Source organism: Aedes albopictus, chromosome 1 (genome assembly GCF_035046485.1).
Source record: "Aedes albopictus strain Foshan chromosome 1, AalbF5, whole genome shotgun sequence".
Lineage (NCBI taxonomy): Eukaryota > Metazoa > Arthropoda > Insecta > Diptera > Culicidae > Aedes > Aedes albopictus.
This window is the reverse complement of record NC_085136.1, coordinates 210,270,659-210,285,547: the sequence shown is the minus strand read 5'-3', so window position 1 is coordinate 210,285,547 and position 14,889 is coordinate 210,270,659. Positions and strand designations below refer to the sequence as shown.

The window sequence follows — 14,889 nt, the reverse complement described above, 5'->3', positions numbered from 1 at the left end:
TTTCAAACTTGTGAACCACCAGTACTATGACGTCTTCTTCTTTTAGTTGTCACGTCCCAACTGGAACAAAGCAAGCATCTCATCCTGCGTTAATTCCCATTACCACGTGTGTGGATTTAGTTTCGATATATTGTTTCCCGGAAGCACATTGTTCGAAGCGAAAAAGACACAATCAGCGCACGGTGGGACGAAGGCCAAAAACGTGAACTTTTTTCAGCAGTGTCTTAAAACGTGATTTTATCGGCATGGTGTCTTCGGATGAAAATTTAAATTTAAAAATAGAACGCATCCAATGGCGTTTAGTTTTAGTTCGCAACTTTGCCACAGGTGGCGCTGTAAAATCCAACTTTTTTGTTTGATGTTTTTTTCAATATGGTGTCGTCGATAAAGTTGTAGATATGCTCAATACAAATATCTTTGCCGAAGACACCAACCCTCTATCTCTTCGTTGTTTCAAGATACAGACGTATTTTATGAATGACCCCCCAAAAATTATTTTATCCATATATTTCAAAAACGCGCAGTTTTAGAAAGTTGCAATGTTCTACAAAGTTATGTAAAATGTCAAAATAAACAACTTTGTAGAAGTGAATAGGATTCTAAAATGTCAATAGGGTTAGTTATTGCTATTTTTGTGTAAAAAAAGCTGTTTTTCATGGCTCAATAACTATCTTGGATGCAACGGATGCAAACCAAACCCCACTAGGTTCAATATGTACTACTATTAGTTGAATATCCTGATGTTTTCGGCTGTATCTTCGAGTATCCTTAGCAGGGGTTCTTAATATTACTGGAGCCTATTTTTGACGCTAAAACAATAATATCAGTTTTTGTATGTCATTTAGAACCCTATTATCTTCTGCGAAGTGATAAATATTAACTATTCGCATAATTGTATGCATTATTGCGCTCACAAAAACCAATTGGATACATGTGACCGACTGGTTTAGCTCACTTCTATGCAGTGTTTGTAAAATAATGTGATAAAGTTCACGTTTTTGGCCATTCGTCCCACCGTGCAGCGTGTGCGTGGCTGCTTGTTAGTTTTGAGCAGGTAGGGTGCATCCTTAACTTCCCTCAGCATGGGACTGAGATTTGTATCGTTTCTGTCCTCTGCTGCACTGCAGTAGTCGTTTCCTTAGCTACCGTGGCCAACATTCTTCATAGCATTCAGGTGCTCATCGAAGTGCTGCTTCCACCTTTCAATAGACTCATATGCGTCCGTCAGGTCTCCTGAAAGAAGTGGTTCTGCAGTTTCCGCTTCTGTTCTGTTGTTCTGTCGGGTTCCTTGCTGCAGCATTACCACCCGATTGATAGCTGTTACATATGGATAACTCTCGCTGAGACCGGCCCACTATTTAAACATTTTTGAAGACAAGGTGTAAATAGTGGGCCGGTCTCAGCGAGAATTACCCATATTCGTTATTTTTACAATCCTTTCATCCATCGAAAGTTCCTTCGACTGATAAAATTACATAGAACTGATGCTTTTTTTACTCGGGCACCATTCTATCGGTGCAACGGAAAAGGCCCTGAATGGTGGGCGGATGCTGGCTGGTGTAGGACGAACACTTATGTACTGAAGCATACATTCGGGAGCACCGTAAACGTCCACATGCGCGTGTCCCATCCGTACACACACATAAAATTAATCAATAAAAGCCAATTACATAACTGTTATGGCAACCGGTTCGTAGGATTGTCGCAAGTGTTCAGGAAAGTTGAGGTCTTGGTGGCTGCAGAGCAGCAAAGCACTCCTCCAGCCACAGTTGAGCTCACAAGCAGTTAGAGAGAAAATCGTGGAATGGGTCCTAAGTGCCATTTGGGAAAACTTCGAATAAACAACAGCCTCAACCCGGCAAGGCGGTTGGTGTACGAGGCAGACGTGCGGAATACAATAACGACATTCCGATATTCCGGCAGGAGTGGGCCTTTCGGAACACGGGCACAACAATGCCCGGTAAAGCGTTGGCAGTGTAGGTACGGCACGGCTGGATGCTGGGTGCATGAGGAGAGGCAGGAAAGTAGGAAGTTGCATAAAATCTGGAGAGAAGCAGAGATTGGCGCACGGCGTGATAATGATTTTATGAAACGTCAAGGCCAACTAATTGAAATTGAAGAGCTCGGCGGCGCTGTCTGTGGTTGGCGTACTGAGATTTCTGCAAGCATGGAGTGGTTTTCGCCAGCAGTTTGGAATGAATTTGAAATTGATGTGTAGAACCTGATCAGTTTGGACAGTTAACAGTTTGGAGTTTGAAATTGTAGTTTGGGAAATGAGAACGAAAATCATTTACATCGTTCGTCAAGGAATTATAAAATAAAGCTTTAACAACATACAAATATTAAAAACCTTAATTAATCCACCTAGCGGTGATGGCGCCTTTCTCGTGCCTACGAAACCCCATTTCAATAAAAATCAAGCGAAATGTTGATGTATATCGCACTTTCATACAATTAACAGAAATCCATTTCATGATACCAGAAATCATATCGTTTATCTGGCTTTAAATGTTTAAGTCTCAAACTCTTAAGAAAAAGACGCTATCTTGAATTTGAAGCTGTCATTTAGGATTTAAGATTGCCATTATGAATGTTCTGGTCAGTGGCGTCGCGTAACCTCACTTTTTACCTGTGCACCGACCCTAAAACTTGCAATTGCAGGGGATTTATGATCAAAATCGAAATAGAAATGAGTGAAAGCAACTATTCTCGTAATTTTCTTATTACTACAAGCAAATTTGTTTAAAAAATTCAAGAATTTATACTTGGTGCACAGGTAAAAAGTGAGGTTACGCGACGCCACTGGTTCTGGTCGTCATTTTTGGCGTCCAGGCATCTTCCCTACGAAAAATATATTTCATTAAACAGCCGCCATCTTGATTTTGGACCAACATCTTGGATATTGAAGTCACCATTTTTGGAATCCAGAAATCATCCCCATACCAAATATACCAAAAATGCATTGTTTCAGGCCCTAAAACTCCATTAAAGAGCCGCGATTTTAAGTTTTAGTGGAATTCGGAGCCGCCATCTTAAGCTTTAGTGGAGCTTCTGGTCTCCAGTGTTGATTTCCGCACAAAACTCGCCAACTATGATGTATCGCATGATGAGGCTACTTCAGTTTTATATACGACCAGTTTTACCGGTGCTGGTCCGGATCACTGAAATGGCCATAACTTCGGAACGCCTTGACCGATCTGGACCATTTTTTAATAGCAAACAATTCCAGTTAGATTCAAGGTATAATCCGAAAAATCGGTCAATGGGAAGTGCCTTAAAAGTGAGTGAATTTATTTTGCGCACATACATACATTCATGCATACACACATACAGACATAATCGTAATTCGTTGAACTGAGTTGATTGGTATATGCGACTTGATCCTCCGAGCCTTTTTTCGAAAAATCGTTTTTTGAGTGAACATATAGTTTTTTAGTACACTAAGTGTACGAGAAAGGCAAAACATTACTTTCGAGCTTTATAGCTTTAGTTATCTAACTAAACAAATAGATTCCAAGATCTTTTTTGGTAGCAAATTTTATAATCTTTCAAATGCGATAAGTTTGACCATTTTCAAGTTATAGCCAGTTTGAGACAAGCAAAGTCAAAAACATGTAAAGTTCAATTACTACGTAACGGTTGAGATTTGACCATATGCGTAAAACATTTTTTTCGCCGGTCAGAACCTGTTTGCTTGCTTATGTTCATGAGGTTATCAAAAAATCCTAGCTTTGCTCTGTCGCATATATTTAGCCGCTTTCGGAGGGACACCCGCAACCGGTTACAGCACTACCGGCTGTCCCTAATGTGGTCCTAACCTATTTCTTTGATAACCAGTCATCAGGTTATCAGAAAAGCCGTTATTTGTTGTATCGCATGCATGGGTTAGGTACTCTATTTTATTAGGCCACATCCGCCGGGACCCCCGGAACCGGTTCCGGAACACTACTGGTTCAGATATGGACTAATATTGTTTTCCTGCTAACCGTTCATCAGGTTATCGAAAATGCCGCTGTTTGATATGTCGCATGCATGGGTTTTGTACTCTTTTATATTTGGCCACTTCCGGTGGGACATCCGGAAGCGGTTCTGGAACATTACCGGTTCAGATGTGGTCTGATACTGTTTTCTTGCTAACTGTTCATCAGATTATCGAAAAAGCCGCTGTTTGGTGTGTAGCTTGTATGAGTTATGTTCAATTTGATATTTGGCCACTTCCGGCGGGAAACCCAGAACCGGTTCCGGAACATTACCGGTTCAGATATGGTCTGAGGCTATTTTCCTGCTCACCATTCATCAGATAATCGTAAATGCCGTGGTTTGATGGGTCACATGCATGGGTTTGGTGCATGTTCATGTCTGTCCCCTTCCAGGGGTACCGATCCGGAACACCTAAATGGCCATAACTCCGGAACGGCTGGACCGATCCGAACCATTTTCAATAGGAAACAATGGGACCAGATTCTGCGTCGAATAAGCCGTTGATCGTTAAAATCGGTTGATATTTACTGTCTAAAAGTGAGGTGACCTTTTTTTTGTACACATACACACACACATACATACACACACACACACATACACACACACAGACATCATCTCAACTCGTCGAGCTGAGTCGATTGGTATATGAAACTTGCCCCTCCGGGGGCTCTATCAAAATTTCATTTTTGGAGTGAACATATAGCCTTTCGGTACACCTTGGTGTACGAGAAAGGCAAAAAACAATCCTAAAATTTGCAAAACCACTAAAGGTTCAACAGTTCTTTCTGAGATGTCAGTGCCATTCCGGAGACGGCGGGTTCAATTGCCTTTCCGGTCGGGAAAATTTTCTCGACTCCCTGGGCATAGTGTACCATTGTACTTGCATCACAATATACAAATTCATGCAAAGGCAGGCAAAGGAAGCCCTTCAATCAATAACTGTGGAAATGCTCAGAGAACACTAAGGTGAAGCGAGGCAGGCCAAGTCCCAGTGGAGACGTAGAGCCATAAAGAAGATGTCAGTGCCATAACTCTTGGGAATTTCGGGAAAACATTTACCTGAATTAAAGCAACTATGAATTGAAGTTTAATGTAGACATTTAGGTTCAAATATTGAAGCTTTAAAATAAAGCAACTTGGGTGTGGGACTATTTGGGCAGGTAGTCCTATTTTGAACACTTTTCGTTATAACTCAATCAATTTCATACCAATTGACGAAGGTTTTTGTACCTTACCGTGCTAAAAAATAGTCAATTGGTGTAAAACTGACTGAATTATAACGGAAACTATCCAAAAGCACCTTCCAGCCATGTAAAATCATAGATACTAATTCGCCAAATTTACAATAACTATCATGATGCTAACTGCGGAGGACGGTATCACATTCAATGCTAGTTTGCCTAACGAAATCAATGCATGACGCTAAAATCGAATTATTGCATTCGAATAAGCCACTTGCGGCAAAATTAATTTCCACATCTGAATCCTGCCTGTCTGTCAAATTCTCAGTTCTACCCTCCCAGCAGGCAAACAGCAACCAACAGCTAGCACGAAACTGTGCGGGTGTGGGAAGTAGTGCCCATCCTCGCTCATCTTTTCCTACTGCAGTTTCCCACGAGCCGACGGAAAACTTCAAGTATACCAACATATTTGCATACAAACACGTCGTTGAGCAAAGGTAGAACAAAAACGCTGAACAAATACCTAGAGAGAGACGGGCTTCGAGTGTAAAACGAGACAAACACGCGACGACTTTTCTCACTTGAGTGAGAAAATCTCTGCTCCCCCACTTGGAGCAAGTGGGGACAATGTGCATCGTACTACCGACACCCACACATTCACAGCCATTGACGGGAGTTTTTCCCGAGTACCTTACCTATAGTAAAAGAGTGACCATGAACATGAAAACGAAAACTATTCCGCTCTTCAGTCTGGCGACCGTACTCCATCGGGTACTTGAGCATAGGACGACGACGATGACTACGTAGTGAGAGCCAGCAGACGTCGCGTTTTCGCTTTCCATTGGCCTTCGGCGGGTGATGGTGTCCCGGAATGGATGACGACAACGTAAGGTCGTCGAAGTTGATGAAGGGCCAGTAGTTGCTTGCTGAATTGGTGTTTGATGGGAAAGAGATACATAATCACGATTCTTATCGTTTGATGGTCATATGAACTACATAGGTGGCATGGAGTGAGATGTGGTTTCGGAATTTCTTCGTGTTATCCACCAAATTTAGGGTTTTGTTTCTTGACATCTTTTGAACTACTTTGAAACGCCTCTCAAACCACCATGGAATCTCCGTGAAATTCACCTGCGAGCCTCTGGAGCCCCCTCAAACTCTCCTTGAAACATCCTGAAACACATTGAAACGTATCTTAAACCCTTATGAGATCTCCATAAAATACACCTGCGTGCCTTTGAAGCTCCTTCCTCCTGAAATCTCCTGGTTTGCTGTAGCAGGGGCGCTGTCCATAAACTACATAGACTCATTTTTGGCTGTCTCAGAGCCCCCTCCCCCCTCGTCCCGATCAGAAAGGCATAACAAAATTATAACCGATTGAGTTATTTATTTCAAACATTTTTCATAACAGAATGAGTTATAAAATTCGCCGGTTAGGTGTTAAAATAACAAAAAATATAACTAAAATTGCTCTAGCCATAACATAATTATAACAGGTGTTGATACAATTTTATCAAATTTATAACAACGTGAGATATAATAAATATTGGAATAATCAAAAAGTTATAACACATGTTGTTATAAATTAGATATAAATATATTGGGTAAAAATTGAGTTGGGTAAATTTTAACTCATTTTTTGGGTAATTTTTATTAAGAGTGTTATTTATTTTTAGCGAAAAGTTTTTTGTATAAAAAACTTGCCCTACGTAGTATATAAAAAACCCTCACCCAGACGGGAATCGAACCAAGGACGCCAGCCTTTAACTGCAATCCGGCGCCTTTATCAATGAGACCATTGCAGCACTTGAAGTGAAGGGTGGTATATGATCAAGTGGTTCTTCGTTTTGGCGGCTGGTCTAGAAATAGACTCATTTGGCAAACGTACAGGGGAGAGAAAATATGACGTCACATAAAAGTGTTCTTGATACAGTTGATCGCAATTACGTCATCTTAGGATATAATAACAAAAGTGGATATAATTTGATTATAATTGAAACTCAATAATTTGCTCTGCATTTTGGCATGCTTTATCTAATGATTCAGACCAGAAATAAATGTCGTATCTTCATCAAAGTTGTAGAGATAGTTAATGACAAAACAGTGAAAAAAGTGGTATACAATTTCACCTTCTCTTGGTGCTAGCGAGCAATTAAATCAGAAAATTTCGACATGTGTTATTAAATAATTATCAAGTAAGTTCCTGCCTATGGCAAAGTTATGCAGTAGTCTGGTGGTTTAAAATTTCACCGCATCGTGGCGTTAGTGTGCATTTCTGGAGATTGTCAGATTTAGATGGCATGTAAAATAAAAAAAAAATGAAGTGTTCAAAGCACAATTTCAACATTACAAGGTACAAGAATTGACATACTAAAGCAATTCTGTGGCGTATGCTTTGCCTCGTGATATCATATAATGTTTTTATTTTCAGCAAAAATAGTTTAAATAAACAAATGCAGTATTTTTGACATGTTTGAATCATGATCCAAACTTTTAAGAAAGCTTAGATGGATATTGTCGCGCTAATATTCACTGTACTCCACATGATTAATAGAATGCAGTGAATAAATTTTCATGATCGATGTTTTGATTTACAGCGAGAAAACTGCTTTTTATTTTCCGAAAAATAATGACAGATGCTTAAGCCTTAAGATCATCAGTACCTTAGTGATGATTTTAGGTCCTTAGCGAATGATACTATATATGACGAATTTCGCACCAACTCGTCTTCGGGGTTGGCAGCACCCCCTCAGAATGTTATGAAATTTTGTAGGTTTCATAACTTTACCTTTTCAAGCAACTTTGCGTATTTTGTTTTTTCAAAATTAACCTAGACTAACATTTAAAAAGAGTCAAAGTTCTTTAACCGTTTTTTTTTTCACAAAAAATAACTCGAATATGATAAGATGTACAAAAAAGTGATGTATGGGTGACATTTAGAAAATTGTCCAAGCTTTCATGAAAAAATATTTTAAAAATTCTAAATTAATTTTTTCACGCAAAAAAATATATTTTTAAAATTAAAAGTCAATTTACAGAAAATGCCCACTTTTTTATGTTTTGAAATTTTTTTCCAAGAAAGTCAATATTGTTGCCTAACTTTCCTCCATACATCACAAGATGGGCACTTTTAAGGAAAAAAAGTTCTTCTAACAAAAACTTTTTCATGTTAGTTTTTTTAGCGTGTTGCGCATTAGCCGTTTTTTTCACAAAAAATACAACTCGAATATGATAAGTTGTACAAAAAAGTGATGTATGGGGGACTTTTAGGGAATTGTCCAAGCTTTCAAGAAAACATATTTAAAAAATATAAAAAAATGTTTTACACGCTAAAAAATATCTTTTCAAAACTAAAAGTCAATTTACAGAAAATGCCCACTTTTTTATGTTTTGAAATTTTTTTCCAAGAAAGTCAATATTGTTGCCTAACTTTCCTCCATACATCACAAGATGGGCACTTTTAAGGAAAAAGAATTTTTCTAAAAAAACTTTTTCATTTATTTTTTTTGCGTGTTGTGCATTAACTCGTTCAGTAATGTATCCAGAATCCTAATGACAATCCATTAAAACTCAATGGGCTCAACTACTTTTTTAATATCTTAACGTGCTTGACTTTGAAAACGTGCTTGATATTGGAAAGGGCTCAAGACAAATTTGCTTTTAGGGTTTTATATCAATGAAAACGCTTGTGTATTGATGAAATATGTACATATGTATATGTGTATTCAATTATTTTCTTTTCTACAATATATACATTCTTCTTTTATACATTCTATTGTAACGTTTTTTGAATATTAGATCTTTAGTCTATCTGAAACAAAGTAAACTTTTTTGGATTATCTTTTGAATTCGAAAACTTCTTCGCTTCAATTTGATTTTCAGAAATTGGCACAAATGAATGAAATTTTTGTGTACCAGGTATTGTTTTTACGTGACTGTATGTGTATAGTTCTTCAAGTTCATCCGTCATTTTTGCATATTGTTCATTTGAAATAAAGCAGAAATTCAATTTTGTTATATGTATATCTGACTGTTTAACTGCCCAGTCATACAGTTCTCGAGGAGTTGTGATTGTGTTTCCATAATCTCGAGCAAGACTTGCTCGTTTTGCCATTCGCTTGAGAGTACCTCTAATAGCGTCACATGGACCTTTGCCATGTGAAGTTGCGAAGAAGTGCCATTCTGCTTCCAATCCATAATTGGACCGAAAACTGCACAAACTGGCAAATATTTTTTTTGTTCTTATAATGAGCTGCTGCTCCATCTGACATGAAAGTAATTTTTGAGAAATCAATCGATTGTTTAATGAAATCCAGCAGTTTTGATATAAATAACTGAACTGCTGTTGTATCGTGTGTAAGTACTTCAGATATTATTATAAAGCTCAAGTTTTCCAACTTATTTTCTTTTCTGTAGTACACTTCAAAGGGGTGAATGGTAGCTTGAGAATTATTCCAATGGTAACCTTGAGCTGAATTTTGAATGATAAATGAATAATTTTCTGAAAAGTCACAAATTGTTAATACTTCACCCTGTTTAAGAGATTCTTTTTTATCCCGCAAAAATGAGGATTGTTCTTTAAAAATGAAATCATGAGTTATAAGCTTATCAACTTTTTCTACAAAATACGGAACAAACTCGTCTATAGTCTTAGTAATAGTTTCCAAATTGCATCGATCAGTGGTTAGCCATTGTTGAAATAAACCCGATTCTTTATCATTCGCTTCTAATAATGATGTTAGTTCACTGATTCTAGGCACACAATAATACAATTTCAGCAAACAGAATGCTGTTTTAAGCATTCAGATATCAAAACAAGCTGAGAAACAGGTTCTATTCCAGTTGGGATGTAACGCCAAGAAAAAGAAGGCACCCAATCAAACAAAGTTGTAATGTCCATTGAGTGTTATTAAATGGGTATAAGGATTCTTGATACATCCTGTACGAGTTAATGCGCAACACGCTAAAAAAAATAACATGAAAAAGTTTTTGTTAGAAAAACTTTTTTTCCTTAAAAGTGCCCATCTTGTGATGTATGGAGGAAAGTTAGGCAACAATATTGACTTTCTTGGAAAAAAAAATTCAAAACATAAAAAAGTGGGCATTTTCTGTAAATTGACTTTTAATTTTAAAAATATATTTTTTAGCGTGTAAAAATGAATTTAGAATTTTTTAAATATTTTTTCATGAAAGCTTGGAAAATTCTCTAAAAGTCCCCCATACAACACTTTTCTATAGGTCTTGTCATTTTTGAGTTACATCGATTTTTTAAAAATTTTCGAAAAAAAGTTAGGCCCTCTTCAAATGTTACTCTTGAAAATTTTCGAAAATTTAAGTATGCAAAGTTGCTTATAAAAACCTAGTCTTTATGCCCACCAAGTTTCATTCGATTCTGAGAGGGTGTTGCCAACCACTGGTCGAGTTGGCGCGAAATTCGTCATATAGCATCGCACAGCAACGTAGTTAAAAAAAATAAGAAATGAGTATCCCAGCAGTTGTCATTGTAGGTGAGCCACACAGAGTATCTAGTAAAATTTAATGCCCAACGTATGCAATGATTTAACCCTCCTAATATGTTAGGCTTTTGCACCACGAAGGCGTAGCGTACGTTCAGCGTGCTTGTCTGGGTCATATTGACCCCATCCTACTAGGGTTAATGCAACTCTCAAACAGTCACATGAAGCTATGATAAGTGAGGCAACAAAATGGATATGAAAAGGATGACTTTCATTGAAACTGTTAACACTCATGAAGTAAGTTTTAAGTTTCACAATCCTCCATAGGTTTTGCAGTTTGTAGTCCCATTCAAGATTATTTTAATAAATTATTCTGAAATAAGAAGTTTCATCATTGTTATTGAATTAACATGATACAACTGAAACAATTAGTTGCCTGCAAAAGAAAATCACCTTAGTTTTTGAAGAATTGATTAATAACAAAATAATTTGTGGAGTTTTGAAATTTATATCTAATTTGGTTACACCATGTCGTTAGTAACGTTTTATTGCCATGCAATTATTAATTCAGTAGAAATACAGCTTCTTATTATCTGCAAACTGTGGATATTACATACTCAAAGATGAAGGAAGGTCGTAGATAAATAAGGCTAACATCAATGGTCCTGAAACCGATCCTTGTGGCACGCCCGAAAGAGTACCGATCGGGCTTCAATGATTTCTTTTAGCTTCCACAATTTTAAAGCGGTTATTCAAATAGGATTTACTCAATGAAACAGAATCTCAACTGAAAACAAATAGATATGATAATCTGTGCAGTAGTTGAAAATGAGAAACATTAAGGGGACTCACTAAACAGTTTAAATTGCTGCGTAAGCCATGATTTTTTGATTATTTGAATGTTTCATGAAATTGCCAATGAAATAATCAAAGATTGCCTTGGTGATCGCGACGTTTAACCAGAATAAACTTTAATAAGCAGTTCACGCTGTTAAGTGAATCCCCCTATTGTTGAAAGCTTTTAATAAACCAATCAATAGCAGAAGGCTATTTCTTTTTTACCGATGTGTTGATGGACATCGTCATGCATCTTGAGCAAATGCCGAACACGTGCTTTCAACCAGTGGGGGAATTTCTCATTTAAGGTTTGAATTTCAATTTGTGTTAGTGAATTTGAACCTAGATAATCAAAAAATCGATTTTGAACTTCCAATAAGGGATAACCCTGAATCTAAAGTTGTTGGCTATTAAATGTTCAAGTTAAGAACTCTTAAATAGCTCAATAATTGACTACCCTTCGTGATATTGAACTGTTGTACTTGGTCCACTCTGACTGAATATAAAAATTGAATATGGTAATAATCAGGGTAATGACAGAAACATCAAATTTCAAACTTCCTGCTCACATTATAAACCATTCCTATTAACTGTTGTCCTACTTGTGCATCATTTTTTCATCAAATATGTGAAAACTTGAGTGCAAACTGTAGTTGGTTGTAGATTTTCCAAAAATCGTTCACTCAGACTGGACTAAGTACAATCAATTACTTAGCAATTTCTCGGTTTCAAGCTTTATTTTACATATTTTCACGATCAATACAGAGCGATGCTTTTATGAATAGTTTTTAAGGTTTATGGCAAAAATTTAAGAACATTTGAAACTCAAAATCTATAGAGTTGCAAGCTTTAAAGTCGTTTTTCTAGAAATATGGTTAAAGACACATGGTCCTCTCTGACTTAACGCCGACCAAATACAAGTATGTCAATAAATAAATTTAATGAATAACCTGAATTTTCTTAAAGGTCTGGATCATGATTCGAACTTGTCAAAAATCCTGTATTTCACAAGCGCAGTAGCACCACACAGCGGCGTAATTGCGTACCAAACACCACCTCTAAAATATCCATTTGACATAAACTGCATTTTCAAAACTATAACTGAGTTTGTTATAATGTTCATATAAAAATGATCAAAATATTTTCTTTTGTATTATAACTGACCTTGTTATAATTCTGATATAATTAAATCAGGTTTTCAAATCATTTTGTCAAATATATCTAAATATAACAAAGGTTGATATATCTATCAACCGCTGATATAATTCTGTTACATTTTTGTTATGCCTTTCTGATCGGGGTAGACTTTTTTTTATTCTTCAATCATTTAACCTAATTAACAGCTCTTTTGTCCACTAGGGCATTGCGTGAGCGATTCCAATTGGAAGCTGTACTATGTATAGCGCCTAAATGCATTTCATTCTAATCGTACTATATCGAACTGGTTGCCGTTACGCTGCTTTCGCTTTCTACTTTATCATGGTAGAATGATGAGCACGAGGATGTTGATGTGTGGCTGTTGGTTGTTCCTTTTTTCCAGTCCGATTGGGGGTCCATTATGAGTTGCCGTTCACCGATGTCCAAGTATCCAGGTTCGTTTGAGCCATGGGCTCAGAAGAGGGTCAAGTGTCAGCTGCTCTCAGGGGGAAAGAGCAACTGACGAAAGTGCCGGGGCTGGAATCGAACCCATGACCATCTGCTTATGAAGCAAACGTGTGACCACGGGAACCGGCTCTCGTAGACTTTTATCCATACAAAATTTCGAATTTTTTATGGATCATAGACGTTGGTTAAAACCGCCCTCCCCCCATTAGAGTCTAGGGGTTGGGTGCTAGTATTGGACCCTGCGCCTATAGTGGACCCCCTATAGAAAAACCCAAATATCAATGCTCAAATCAACTGAATCCGGTCAACTTCCATAAAGGGAACATCAATGACGTTGCTCCACAGCAGTTCGTAGCAAACAAATTGCCCAGTGGCCACAAAAATCGATTATTTTGAATGTTTAATAAATGTAAACACTCAAAAGGGTCCACTATAGGCACATTCAGGAAGTCCACTATAGACTCCGTCGGCAGCGTGACAGATAACATGGAAATCAAATGGATGGTCCATTGTAGGCGCTGAGATATTTGTACACTCTTAGAAAAATTCATGTAAATTTAAGTTCACTTGGATGCACATAAAAGGAGCGGCCCGTTTGACACAAATTTACGTCTTCTATCACAAATAAAATCGAGCCAGCAATCGCTAGAGCCGAAGCGAGAGATAAAACATATGTAAGTAAAATAATGAACTGGATTCGAACTCTGGTCCGCTGATTGAGAGGCACGTACTATACCTCTCGGCTGTATCACCCAGTTGTGAGACAAACGATAAATGTGAAACTGCTTCTACCTATCTGGTCAGATAGGTTTGTTAACATCTTGTGCAACCAACTCGAACTTACATGAAGGATGTAAAACTGAGTCAAATTTGCCATTCAGTCATGAAATGTTTGCGTACGTTGATGGTTTACGTCACGTGTAAATTCCTAATTTTTTAAGAGTGTAAATAACCCTATAGTGGACCCCGGTGGTGTCCATTATAGGCAACATCGATGCATATTTTCAAATGCGTATTTCACTGGAATAATTTATTAATGTTTTATGTTTGACGGTCTTAACGTAAAGAGGGGGCATGAAACTTATTATAAAATTACACTTTGAAACAAACAACTGACGTAGCAAAGCGAAAAAGCCGCAGAAGTTAATTTCAATGGCTTAGGGGTCCACTATTAGCACCCAAACCCTATGTTGTTTATGGATAGGCCCAGGGTAAGCTAAATTTACTGGAGACCATCCGAATACAACATGATAGCTGTTATCTCGTGACAAAAGACTGGCCACCCGACCTACATGTGTCTGAAAACTAGTCCATTTAGCTTCCTTAGACTACCTACACTCCCGAAATCTTCAAGTATATGTCATGATCAAATATAAAAGGGAATAACAAGGAACGAACTCGGTACGGTAAAGGCTGGGTATGCTGCGCAATTCAGACCCTACTGTGGTCCACTGGCCTCTGCCCAGCAACTCCCATCCCTACCTCCTCATGGTACCGGCCGGAAACTACGAGCAACCTTAGGGAAGATCGGGTAACCAACCCCGGTGGGAACTTTTGTCGTAGGCTGACAGAAGGGCGGGGGGTTTGCTTCGTCAAACCTGAGCGTCTGTTCTCCAGGAGGAGCAGCTCACAACAGCGTCTGATCTCCATGTTAGGGGCGGCTAATCTAGGTCCGAGTGCCAGGGAAGGATTCTAAGCTCAACTGTGCCAGGGGTTTGGTGTCAGGTCCTATGAGCCAGCCGTAAAAAACCATTGTTACGGAAAATCAGCAACTGAATAATACGAAGCGAGACCAACGGCAACGACCCCAGTAAACAAAAAGGACTTGC

At 38.0% G+C, this 14,889-nt stretch overlaps 1 pseudogene; it reads right to left on the bottom strand.

Moving 5' to 3' along the window:
* LOC109430303 (gamma-tubulin complex component 3-like) overlaps positions 1–14,889 on the bottom strand; it is a 69,260-nt pseudogene that overhangs the window by 4,458 nt on the left and 49,913 nt on the right.